Source organism: Cannabis sativa, chromosome 6 (genome assembly GCF_029168945.1).
Source record: "Cannabis sativa cultivar Pink pepper isolate KNU-18-1 chromosome 6, ASM2916894v1, whole genome shotgun sequence".
NCBI lineage: Eukaryota > Viridiplantae > Streptophyta > Magnoliopsida > Rosales > Cannabaceae > Cannabis > Cannabis sativa.
In genome coordinates, this window is record NC_083606.1 from 11,743,873 (window position 1) to 11,757,937 (window position 14,065).

A 14,065-nucleotide genomic window follows, 5' to 3' on the forward strand; every position below is an offset into this window, starting at 1 on the left:
ATTTTAGATTTTTGGTGTAAAAATTTCAAAATTTAATTACCTACACTTTTGTTATAAATATATAGTATTTAAATAAGAATTTTATAAAAACACACACACACGTGGTGTCTCTGCTAGATAGGGCGTTACAGTATAACAAACGTGCCATAATAATTATAAACATGATGATCCTCTTTGTTATGGCAAATCAATACTTTTTTCATTCAAGTAGTAATTTTATCTCGAACTAAAAGAAAAACTTTATTTTCCTTTCTATAATAATTGTGACACACTTAATTATATGCTTTCTCTAATGTTTAATCAATATTTATTATATAAATTATATACAATTTTTTTAAAAAATTATGATGATTTCAAAAAAAAAAAATGATGTGATCTCCACCTAAAACTATATATGACTAAAACTAAATAGGTATGATCATTATATCTAATTTAAAGTTTACTTTAACAAATATTTTATGGGTAACTAGTTAACCATTTGATTTATAAGTGAATGTAATTTGGTTATCTTAAGATGGAGGTAATTAGTTAATCATCTGATTACTCTAATGATAGGTTTACTAAATCGTAACTAGAAATGGAATAATTATAGAAAAAACGAATATGTTTAAAATAAAGTAATTTTTAATTATATACAAGTAAATTTATTATATTACAAGATATGTGCAGAAACACATTATTATAAAATTTTATACAATTTTATAAATATTTATAAATAATTAAAATAAACATATATATTTACAATTTTAACACGTTGATTATTGATTAGAACTCAAATTTGTATTTTTTTAAGGCTTTAATAAAAATTATTTCAGTTGAATATTTTTTTTAGTTTTGTAAATTATTATATTTGAAAATATTTAGGGCCCGTTTGACACAGCTTTTAGAAAAGTTAAAAGCTGCTTTTTGAAAAAACTGTGATAAAATTTTGTTTGGTAAACAGTCAAAAAATAACTTTTTGAGAATTTTCAGAGAAGCTACAGTTGTTTTGATTAAAAGACTATAATAATTTTTTTTGTACTAAAATCATATTTACTTATTTATTACATATTGTAATAATCGAAATATTTAGTTATTATTTTCTATATTACGTTAGTCTTAATATCTCGATGTGGAAATAATAGTTTCATAGAAAATAGTATTTTCTTGTAAGATATATATATTTTTGAATTGGGCTTATAAAATTAATGGATGATTTAATTAATAATCAGTTGTATCTAAGTACCTAAATAATATATATAGATAATTATACATTATTATTATTGTAATTAGTAATGTTATTATTATTAGTATGGCTAGTCATATATGTGTGAGTGCATTATTGAATTAGAAATAAGCTATTTACACTTAGGCATATTGTTGTGATATGTATGGAGAGAAGTTGACCAATTCCACATAAACTACATGTAGGTTTATATATGTTTATTGTGTGCTTGGCTGAAGCTTTGGAGTGGTCTTATACATGTGGCATTAAGTGAGATTATAGTGGAATAAGATGAATACATAGGCGTGACACATGGTTTGTTGGGATACATTTGAGGAATAGTTAGAGAAATAATAGCATAAACATTTGAATTTCTGGTAGCCGAAGTGAAGTCCAAGAATATTACCATTTGAATTGCCTTTAGCTTTTCTCTCTCCACTTTTGACTAAATCCAAAACAATATTTCCCATGAAACGTATATAGGGCTTTCAAATTGAATTAGTCAAGTATTATGATGATTAGTTAAATAGTTTTATTATAGCTTAACTCAAGGGTGGAGTAGGGTTAAACCAACAAGAGTTAAGTCCAATCAAAGTCTATAAATAAGAGGCATTTTTCCTTTTAATCTCACAAACACATCCAAGCATACATTGTATCTCGTAGCTCACTTCATCACTCTCTCTAAGTTTCAAAACCAATATCACCAATTCATCACTCTCAAAGAATAATAATTCTAAACCCTTTACTCATCCTAGGCCGAAGCCCACCATCACCAACATCTCTAAGTTCTTACCTTCAACAAACTTTTCCTCTTTCTCTCATTGTTGTGTTTCTCTTCAAAACAATATAGCCATAGTCCCGTAGCTACACGATAGCACCATCACTACATCACCACCATCCCCATACATATATACATCTCCTTCATTATATCGACATCAGTATCACCATTATTTTTACATTCAAGTTTTAGTGCTCAACTAGATCTCATTTGAAGCTAATTAAGGTATATCATTCTATGATTTTAGATTTGTAGATTCAAGATTAAGATCTCATATATATACCATTGTAATATGTTCTAATTAATAAATATGAAATTTAGGTTTCATAAGAAAATTATTGTTTCTCAAGGATCACTCTCATTACAATCAAGGCTAGAACTCCACATTCGAGGTAAGGAAATTAAGTAGAAAAATATAAGTTTTCTGTATGTGATAACATTCATAGAAAGAGTGGGAATAGTAAAAGAGAAGTTAACTAAGGTCTTCTGCCTGACTCTTTATTGTTTGTTATTTAATGTACTGTATAATATATATTTAAATAATATGTTTATAAGATTCATGTTATTTATGTATGTTTACAGTATTAGAGCATGGCCATTGCTAAAGGTATATATTTAAATAATATGTTTATAAGATTCATGTTATTTAAGTATGTATATAAATAGTGTGTTTATAAGATTCACATTATTTAATTATGATTGTTATGTTGTTTAAATAATGTATAGTAGTTTGCCATTATTTAAATTAGATAGATTATAGTTTATGTGACATGGTTTGACCGAGAAGATAATAGTTAAATACTTGACTGTTGGGTCTATATGGTAGATAGGGGGCCATTTAGTAGTGGGTACGATTTTCCTGAACCTAGCCCTCCGCCATTTAGTCCAATAGCTCGAGTTTATTTGCTAAAATTGGACTCGGGCGTAATCATTATTATGTGATTTAGCTTAGAACCTAATTATTAGTGACTAGTTATATGATTAAGTTTATGTTTTGCTATCTGCCTAAATATTTGCATGTGCATTTTAATTAAGTTTTGTTTTTATTTATGTGACTACCTGACACACATTTCCTTACTGAGTTTAGTAGCTCACCCTTATCAAATTACCATGTGCAGACCAAGGTAACTGAAAGTTTAGAAAGCCGGTGGCGAGTGGAACTTTGGATGCTTGTGTGTGTGAACTCGCTGAGGGCCATATAACTGCGGGCGGTCTAGGGCGCTCTGTTTATTTATTTATGTTATTAAACTTATGTCGCAATTATTTTAGTTATTAATTATTATGTTTTTTTTTATATAAAATTGGCCAGTTGTGAACATTTTCAAGTATTAAATAAAAATGCGACATTACGATTTTCCGCGTTTAACGCTTGTAAATAAAATTAATATTTTTATAAAAGTACGGGCGTTACAGTTTGGTATCAGAGCCACAGTTATATCGGTCCCGAACGTTCTCACGAGTTACACACATCAGCCAAAAAGTTTCTGCTTGCCACCAAGTAAGTCCATTATATATACTTGCATTTTATGTGTATTTTTTTTTTTGTAATTTCTAAATTGGCATTTTACTTTTAAAAAAAAAAAAAAAAAAACCTTAGTACCAATATCCAAGTTTAGGTACTACCCATATGAAATAATTTTTTTTTTTAATACATATAAATATATTTCAAGTTAGTTTAAAATAAAATTTTGGGTAAAATTTTAGAACTTGATGTTAGATAGCACCATATGACTCTTGAAAAAAAAATGTGTGTCTTATTATTTTATGTGATTATTTATTTTATCTTTGAATAAATAGAAATTATTTGTGAACTAGTTATGTAAGTATGGGCATTTTTTTTTTGAAAATAGTGATATCTTATTTAAGTTTATCTTCTTTTAGAAATTCTTAGAAACAAACAAGGAACATTAGGAAATAATGTCTCCAAGAAGATCAGTTCGAATCAACGGCAATAGAAACATCCACGTGGATGCAGCTCCAGCACCCGCAAGGGGCGGAGGCCGAGGTGATGGTCGACGCGGAGGCCGACGTGGAGGCCAAAGCGGTAGGGGAGGTAGACAAGGAGCATCGGTAGCACCGGTAGATGAAGTAGCACTCGAACAACAACAACCTCCCAATGCTCAAGCTGAGATACTCCGAGAAAACGCTCGTATACGTGAGGAGCTAACTCAAGAAATTTCAAGGCTACGAGCTCAGAATGAGGAGTTACGCCAGAATCAAAATCCACCCGTTAGAAACTTAGCTCTTCAACCAGCTGCAATGAATCCAGAACCAATACAACGTTTTGAACCTGTGTACGAGCGATTCAGGAAACAACAACCACCAATATTCAATGGGAGCTCGGACTCACTTGAAGCTGAGGAATGGTTGCGCTCAGTGGAGTCCATATTGGAATATATGGACCTCAATGATAGGGAAAGAGTATCCTGTGCTGCCAGCCTACTTAAAAAGGATGCACGGATCTGGTGGGAAGTAGTAAGACAGAGTCGCAACATAACAACTATGACCTGGTTAGATTTTGTTGATGTGTTCAACAGGAAGTACTACAGTGCCGCCATACTGGCTGTAAAAGAAGATGAGTTTATGAATCTGAGGCAGAACAATCTCACTATCACGGAGTATGCTAGGCAATTTGACCGTCTGGAAAAGTTTGCACAAGAGATCGTACCAACCGAGGCCCTTCGGGTCAAAAGGTTTTTGAAGGGGATGAACCCCATGATAAAAAAAGATGTGAAAATCATGGTGGGGACCAACACAGTTTATCTTTGAGGTGTTAGAGAAAGCTCTCGAAGCTGAGTTGCTCGAAAATGATATAAAGAAGGAGAATGCTGCTAAGTGGGAAGCCCGAAGAAACAATGGAGGAAATCAAGAGAACAAGAGAAAACACGAGGGAAATCACGGTAATGATCGTGATAAAAAGGGGAAAGCAGTGGTCCAAAATAACAACAATGGGGTGAAAAGGTCCTATGTAGAATTCCCAATTTGCCCCACATGCAATAGAAAACATCTTGGGGAGTGTAAGATGAAGTCAGGGGTCTGCTACAATTGCGGGCAGCCAGGCCATCTGTAGAAAAATTGCCCAAAGGGACAAAAGAAGAAGAACCAAGCCGCTCCCGCTCGAGTGTTTGCTCTCACCAGAGGAGAAGCGGCCACAAGCAACACTGTTGTCTCAGGTCAGGTTTCTATTTACGGATTGCCTTGTAATGTTCTCTTTGATTCTGGAGCTACTCATTCTTATATAGCTACTAGGTTGATTGATAGTATAGATAAGCCATGTGACCTACTTAGATGTGGTATTGTGACGGAATTACCCTCGGGAGAAACCATACTATCAACAAGAAGAATGCGAGATGTACCTATCATAATCGAAAGCAAAGAACTCATGGGCGACCTAATAGAGCTGGGAATAAAGGAATATGATGTTATACTTGGGATGGATTGGCTATCTAGTCACGGTGCGACAATCAATTGCCGAAAGAAACTGATCGTTTTTGAAACAAAGACTGGGGATCGGTTTATATTCAAGGGCGACAAGCTGGCCCTTAGGACTCCATTAATCTCTTCCCTAAAAGCTAGTCAGCTAATGAAGGCGGGGTGTCTGGCATTCTTGGTCAATGTAGTGGATCGAGCAATAGAAACGCAACTAAATGTGGAGAATGTGCACATAGTCTGTGAATTTCCAGAGGTCTTTCCAGAAGATCTACCGGGACTACCTCCAGATAGAGAGGTGGAGTTCGTCATTGAATTAGCCCCAGGGACTAATCCAATTTCAAAGGCTCCGTACAGAATGGCACCTAATGAATTAAAAGAGCTTAAAATACAACTATAGGAGCTCTTAGACAAAGGGTTCATTAGACCGAGTTACTCACCTTGGGGTGCGCCGGTACTCTTCGTCAAGAAGAAAGATGGAAGTATGAGGATGTGCGTGGACTACCGTGAGCTCAACAAGGTGACCATCAAGAATAAGTACCCTCTGCCAAGGATTGACGATATCTTTGATCAATTGCAAGGCTCGGCTGTGTTCTCAAAGATAGATTTAAGATCTGGGTATCACCAGCTGAAGGTCCGGAAGGAAGATATACCCAAGACAGCATTCAGAACACGGTATGGACACTATGAGTTCTTAGTAATGTCTTTCGGACTAACTAACGCCCCAGCAACCTTCATGGATATGATGAATAGGGTGTTCAAGGAGTACCTAGATAAGTTTGTTGTTGTATTCATTGATGACATTCTTATCTACTCCAAAACTGTGGAGGAACATGAGGAACACCTGAGGATGACTCTAAACCGACTTAAGGAGAACTAACTATACGCCAAATTCAAGAAATGTGAATTTTGGTTAGAGAAGGTGGCATTCCTAGGCCATATAGTTTCCAAAGATGGAGTCGAGGTGGATCCTACAAAGATCGAAGCGGTCAAGAGCTGACCAACACCTAAGACTGCAAGTGAAGTAAGAAGCTTCTTGGGTCTAGCTGGTTATTATAGACGCTTCGTTGAAGGATTTTCCAGGATCGCAACTCCTCTAACCAACTTGACTCGAAAGACACAGAAGTTTATCTGGTCAGAAAAATGTGAGGGTAGTTTCCAAACACTTAAGGACAAACTAATAACACCCCCTGTATTATGTGTTCCCAATAACGAGGATAAGTTTGTGGTGTACTGTGATGCATCAAAACAAGGGCTGGGATGCGTGCTAATGCAGAATGACAAAGTAGTAGCATATGCCTCAAGACAACTTAAGGAGTATGAACAGAGGTACCCAACACACGATCTGGAGTTGGCAGCAGTAGTTTTTGCGCTAAAAATATGGAGGCACTATCTCTACGGGGAGAAATGTGAAATTTATACCGACCACAAGAGCCTGAAATAATTCTTTACGCAAAAGGAACTCAACATGAGGCAGAGGCGATGGCTAGAGCTTGTTAAGGACTATGATTGTGAAATCCACTACCATCCGGGGAAGGCCAACGTAGTAGCAGACGCGCTAAGTAGACGCAGTTATGCCAGCTTGGCAATACTGGCACAAATGGAAATGCCACTACAACAAGAACTCCAAAGAAGTGGTATAGAGATCATTACACAAAAGCTAGCTAACCTAACCATTGTCTCGACGTTGCTACAAGAACTTAAAGATGCACAGATTGTTGATGAGTTCTTACAGAAGAAAAGAGCAGGCATGCCAGAGAAGGAGGCAGAGGATTTCTCCGAAGGTACAGACGGCATGCTAAGGTATAAGGGAAGAGTGTGTGTAGCCAACGACATAGAGCTTAAAAGAAAGATCATGATGGAAGCACACACTACACCCCACTCAATGCATCTAGGGTCAACCAAAATGTACAATGACTTAAGAACCTTGTATTGGTGGCCAGGGATGAAGAAGGATGTAGTTGAATTCGTAGCTAGATGCCTCACTTGTCAACAAGTTAAGGCTGAACATCAGAGACCAGCAGGGATGTTGCAACCATTGGAAATACCAGAATGGAAGTGGGAAGATATAGCCATGGATTTTGTGACAGGACTACCCCGAACAACCAAGCAACACGACTCAGTTTGGGTAATTATAGACAAACTCACCAAGTCAGCACACTTTGTTCCAGTAAAGTCTACTTACAACGCAGAGCAGTATGCTAACCTGTATGTGCAAGAGATATTGAGGCTGCATGGAGTTCCAAAGACGATAGTCTCTGATAGAGGTTCAGTATTCACCTCCAAGTTCTGGGAGAGTCTACATAAGGCAATGGGGACGCGATTGAAATTAAGTACAGCATTTCATCCCCAAACAGATGGACAATCTAAACGCACCATCCAAATACTCGAGGATATGCTTCGAGCGTGTATACTAGACTTCACTGGCTCATGGAGCAAGTATTTACCCCTAATAGAGTTCTCCTACAATAATAGTTATCAAGCCACAATCGGAATGGCACCATATGAGATGTTGTATGGACGAAAATGTAGGTCACCGCTTCACTGGGATGAAGTTGGAGAAAGACGCTATTTAGGTCCAGAAGCTGTAAGAGAAGCTTCAGAAGCAGTTGAAAAGAAACGGCAAAGGATGCTCACCGTCCAAAGTAGACAGAAAAGTTATGCAGATCTGAAAAGACAGGAGGTTGAGTTTTCTGTAGGGACTTAGTGTTCTTGAAGGTATCACCTATGAAGGGGATTATGCGTTTCGGAAAAAGGGGAAAGTTAAGCCCAAGATTTATAGGTCCTTTTGAGATACTGGACAGAGTTGGTCAGGTAGCTTACCGTTTGGCCCTACCGCCGACATTAGCAGAAACGCATAATGTTTTCCACATTTCCATGTTACGTAAGTATGTACCTGATCCGACACATGTGCTTAAGTACGAGAACTTGAACTTACAGCAGGACATGAGCTTTATGGCACGCCCTGTGCGCGTGATAGAAAAGGAATAAAGGTCTTACGAAATAAGACTATACCCTTAGTCAAAATCGTGTGGAGTGATAGTTCTAATAGAGAAGCGACATGGGAGTTGGAGAAGGACATGCAGAATCAGTATCCCGAGTTATTCTCAAGTAAGTAAATTTCGAGGACGAAAATTCCTTTAAGGAGGGTAGATTGTAATAATCGAAATATTTAGTTATTATTTTCTATATTACGTTAGTCTTAATATCTCGATGTGGAAATAATGGTTTCATATAAAATAGTATTTTCTTGTAAGATATATATATTTTTGAATTGGGCTTATAAAATTAATGGATGATTTAATTAATAATCAGTTGTATCTAAGTACCTAAATAATATATATAGATAATTATACATTATTATTATTGTAATTAGTAATGTTATTATTATTAGTATGGCTAGTCATATATGTGTGAGTGCATTATTGAATTAGAAATAAGCTATTTACACTTAGGCATATTGTTGTGATATGTATGGAGAGAAGTTGACCAATTCCACATAAACTACATGTAGGTTTATATATGTTTATTGTGTGCTTGGCTGAAGCTTTGGAGTGGTCTTATACATGTGGCATTAAGTGAGATTATAGTGGAATAAGATGAATACATAGGCATGACACATGGTTTGTTGGGATACATTTGAGGAATAGTTAGAGAAATAATAGCATAAACATTTGAATTTCTGGTAGCCGAAGTGAAGTCCAAGAATATTACCATTTGAATTGCCTTTAGCTTTTCTCTCTCCACTTTTGACTAAATCCAAAACAATATTTCACATGAAACGTATATAGGGCTTTCAAATTGAATTAGTCAAGTATTATGATGATTAGTTAAATAGTTTTATTATAGCTTAACTCAAGGGTGGAGTAGGGTTAAACCAACAAGAGTTAAGTCCAATCAAAGTCTATAAATAAGAGGCATTTTTCCTTTTTATCTCACAAACACATCCAAGCATACATTGTATCTCGTAGCTCACTTCATCACTCTCTCTAAGTTTCAAAACCAATATCACCAATTCATCACTCTCAAAGAATAATAATTCTAAACCCTTTACTCATCCTAGGCCGAAGCCCACCATCACCAACATCTCTAAGTTCTTACCTTCAACAAAATTTTCCTCTTTCTCTCATTGTTGTGTTTCTCTTCAAAACAATATAGCCATAGTCACGTAGCTACACGATAGCACCATCACTACATCACCACCATCCCCATACATATATACATCTCCTTCATTATATCGACATCAGTATCACCATTATTTTTACATTCAAGTTTTAGTGCTCAACTAGATCTCATTTGAAGCTAATTAAGGTATATCATTCTATGATTTTAGATTTGTAGATTCAAGATTAAGATCTCGTATATATATACCATTGTAATATGTTCTAATTAATAAATATGAAATTTAGGTTTCATAAGAAAATTATTGTTTCTCAAGGATCACTCTCATTACAATCAAGGCTAGAACTCCACATTCGAGGTAAGGAAATTAAGTAGAAAAATATAAGTTTTCTGTATGTGATAACATTCATAGAAAGAGTGGGAATAGTAAAAGAGAAGTTAATTAAGGTCTTCTGCCTGACTCTTTATTGTTTGTTATTTAATGTACTGTATAATATATATTTAAATAATATGTTTATAAGATTCATGTTATTTATGTATGTTTACAGTATTAGAGCATGGCCATTGCTAAAGGTATATATTTAAATAATATGTTTATAAGATTCATGTTATTTAAGTATGTATATAAATAGTGTGTTTATAAGATTCACATTATTTAATTATGATTGTTATGTTGTTTAAATAATGTATAGTAGTTTGCCATTATTTAAATTAGATAGATTATAGTTTATGTGACATGGTTTGACCGAGAAGATAATGGTTAAATACTTGACTGTTGGGTCTATATGGTAGATAGGGGGCCATTTAGTAGTGGGTACGATTTTACTGAACCTAGCCCTCCGCCATTTAGTCCAATAGCTCGAGTTTATTTGCCAAAATTGGACTCGGGCGTAATCATTATTATGTGATTTAGCTTAGAACCTAATTATTAGTGACTAGTGATATGATTAAGTTTATGTTTTGCTATCTGCCTAAATATTTGCATGTGCATTTTAATTAAGTTTTGTTTTTATTTATGTGACTACCTGACACACATTTCCTTACTGAGTTTAGTAGCTCACCCTTATCAAATTATCATGTGCAGACCAAGGTAACTGAAAGTTTAGAAAGCCGGTGGCGAGTGGAACTTTGGATGCTTGTGTGTGTAAATTCGCTAAGGGCCATATAACTGCGGGCGGTCTAGGGCGCTCTGTTTATTTATTTATGTTATTAAACTTATGTCGCAATTATTTTAGTTATTAATTATTATGTTTTTTTTTACGAAAACTGGCTAGTTGTGAACATTTTCGAGTATTAAATAAAAATGCGACATTACGATTTTCCGCGTTTAACGCTTGTAAATAAAATTAATATTTTTATAAAAGTACGGGCGTTACACATATTAAAAAAATAAAAATTAACTAATTATAATAAAATAAAGAATTATTATATATTTTATTTTAATATTAATAAACAACATCAACTTAGAATTTTTTTTTATATACTTGAGTTTCTAATTTTTTTTACATTTGATAAAACATAATAAAAAAATACTATAAATTATTTTTATCAAATGAATATAAATTTATATTTGAAAAAATATTAAAAATATATAAAAAATAAAATATTATATAAAATAAATTTTTACATATTTGTGATTATATTAAACTAGTTATAATATTATCATTATCATTATAATAGATCTTAAGAACTCACAATACTTTAAAATTTATAATTTACGAAACACTCAACTCAATATTTTTTCACAATTTTGCTATAGTTGCTTTTTCTCACAGCTCAGCTACAGTAGCTTTTTCCCACAGCACAATTGTGCTAAACTGGCCCTTAATCTAATTAGATTTTGTGTTGATTTTTAGATTTGGAGCAAAGAAAAAGAATAAATGCTTTAAGTGAACGAGTGGATAAGGCCCAATTGAGAGCTTAGAAATTGATCCAACTTCATTATATATGCATTATTTTGAAGGGAAATTTACAAAAATATTAAAATTCGGGTTAACTTTTACAAAAATACTGTCACACGGAAATCTTTTCAAAAATACTGTATTTTTATAAAACAACAGTGGAACACAAAACATAATAACTAAAAATAACAGTAGAATAACTAAAAAACAACCGTAGAATAACAATAAAAACTTAACACAGTACACCGTATTTTTGAAAAAAAAAACTCAGTATTTTTGAAAAAAATTTTACCCCACAGTATAAAAGTAAAAAAATTGAAAATTTTAGTATGTGGTGTAATTATCCCTATTTTGAATGGCTGGACAGGGCGTGACCATTAAAGAGTAATGGGCCCACAAATGTCCAACGATACCCACTTTGATTTACATGTTTTTACCTTTATTTTTATTTTTTTAAAATATACCCACTTTTATAAATGATGTTCATATTATATCTCTTAAGTTAATATAAATTATATGCTAGATTTAAGTGAAAGGTGAGGGTATATTGGGCAACCCATTCACAAAAGTGGGTATATTTCAATGAAATATAATATAGGGATATTTTTCATTAATGGATACAAAAAAAAAAAGTATTCCTCAACTTATCCCATGTCCAATTCTATCATCAATCCATGCTATAATGTAAATGTATATCATGTTTATCTCATTTAATTAAAAGAGATTACATGGAGTAGATGTCCAGTATATATAGAGATTTTTACGCCATATACTAATTTTTTTTTTAATTTTTACTGTTGAGTGCCAATATTTATAATTTTACTGCACTTGATATATACTGTGTACTGTTTATGGCTAAACATAAAATTTAGAAAACTAAAAAAATAGTTCAAACCGACCTACCGAACATCGTTAGAACCGAAATCGACAAAACTAAAAATCGAAAAAATTGCTAACGATTGAAACAACCATTGAACGGTCAGTTTTTTTGGGTAATAAACCGACAGAAAAAACTTAAACCGACCGTTATAGATATATAAATTAATTTATTAAGTTTTTTTTTTTTTACTTTATGTATTGTAGTTACTAACAATATATTATTATTATTTTATTAATATTAAAGTTAAAAGAGTAAGATAATTAGTTTTTAAACAATTAATTTGTATGTTTTCAGTTGTAGAATGTAGAATAATGTGCTTATAGAATACATTGGATCATATTTTAAAGAAAAAAAAGAAGTTCGGCTCGGGCGATTTAAGTCGACGAAACCGAGGTTCGAAACGGTCAATTTTAAGATAAGTTCTGAATCGGTCGGTCGGTTTTTGAATTGCAACAATCCAAACCGAAAACTGAATTTTAGATTTTAATATAGAAAAAGCCAACCAAACCGACCGATGCTTAGCGCTAGACTACTATTTTAATTGTAAAACTTTTTATGTAGCATTTTCGTTCACACATGTCAGTCTAGGGTCTCTTTCAAAAGTTTTTATTGTATTTAATAATGATTTTTTTTATACGACGGTATTGTCACTTTATGACAGATATATATTTTTAAAAAATTAATCATAAGAAACTAAATTTACCTCTTCATACACATTTTTTAGTGTATTTAATAGTAAATTTAAAATTTGAATTTTAATGTAATGTTGTCACTATTACAAAAGTGATTGGTTTTTTTTTTTTCTTTTCTTTCCTTAAAGTATTTATTTTTTAAAAAAATTTGGGCAAGCCCACCTGATTCTCCAAAATAAGAAACTTTTGATCTGTTTATATGTACTAGGTTGATGTTACGTGCAATGCACATTTAATTAGTTTCTTTTTAATTAGATTTAATTAACTGATATTAAGTGCAATACATGTATGTTCAATTTTTTTAGTTAGGTAATGTATTTTTATATTTTAATTTTTGAAATAGGTTTGAGATTTTGATCTTTGAGAATTTTTTTAGCTATTGTGACTATATTAGTGTGCTCTTTAAATATAATTATATATTATATGTACAATAAAAGAATGAATTTCATTGTTATACGTATTTTATATTAATTTCTCTATATATAAGGATTATATTAGAATATATTTTCATAAAATTTAAGTTTGATTAGAGAATTAATTACTTTCAAAATACATTTTATATATTATTTCTAAACATATATTTTTAAAAAATAATGATACTGATAGATACATTCTTTGTAGTTAAAAGAGTATGGTTATAATAAAGTGTACAAATTATTATAAGCATATATATATACAAAAATTATATGGTAAGCACACCTGTTTTGTTCTTATAGTATAGTGACAATTTTTGAACCTTTGATATACTTTTTTTTTCGAGAAATTTCTCTGTTATTAAAACTGCAAATCGTTTACAACAACAGAGAAAATAGGATTTGGGACTTCGCCCATCCAACAGACATCTTCATCCAACTCAAGAGCGTACTTAGCTAAACCATGAGCAGCTTGGTTAGCATTTCTCTTAACATGAGAAATTGTAACTCCTGAGAAGAAGGATAAAAGACAACTAACATCCATAATTAAATCATTAAAACTAGATAGATTCTTAGAAAGAGAATTAATAGCTGATGAAACACGCAATGCATCAGTGTCAACATTTGTAAGCTGTAATTGCAATTG

The 14,065-nt window shown here is 32.7% G+C and overlaps 1 long non-coding RNA gene across 1 annotated transcript; it reads left to right on the forward strand.

Moving 5' to 3' along the window:
* Positions 1 to 1,234: 1,234 nt before the first annotated feature.
* On the forward strand, positions 1,235 to 3,269 carry LOC133038770 (uncharacterized). Its single transcript, XR_009688283.1, has 3 exons — positions 1,235 to 2,207; positions 2,304 to 2,374; positions 3,101 to 3,269. It is a non-coding gene; the product is annotated as an uncharacterized LOC133038770 (long non-coding RNA).
* Positions 3,270 to 14,065: the final 10,796 nt, after the last annotated feature.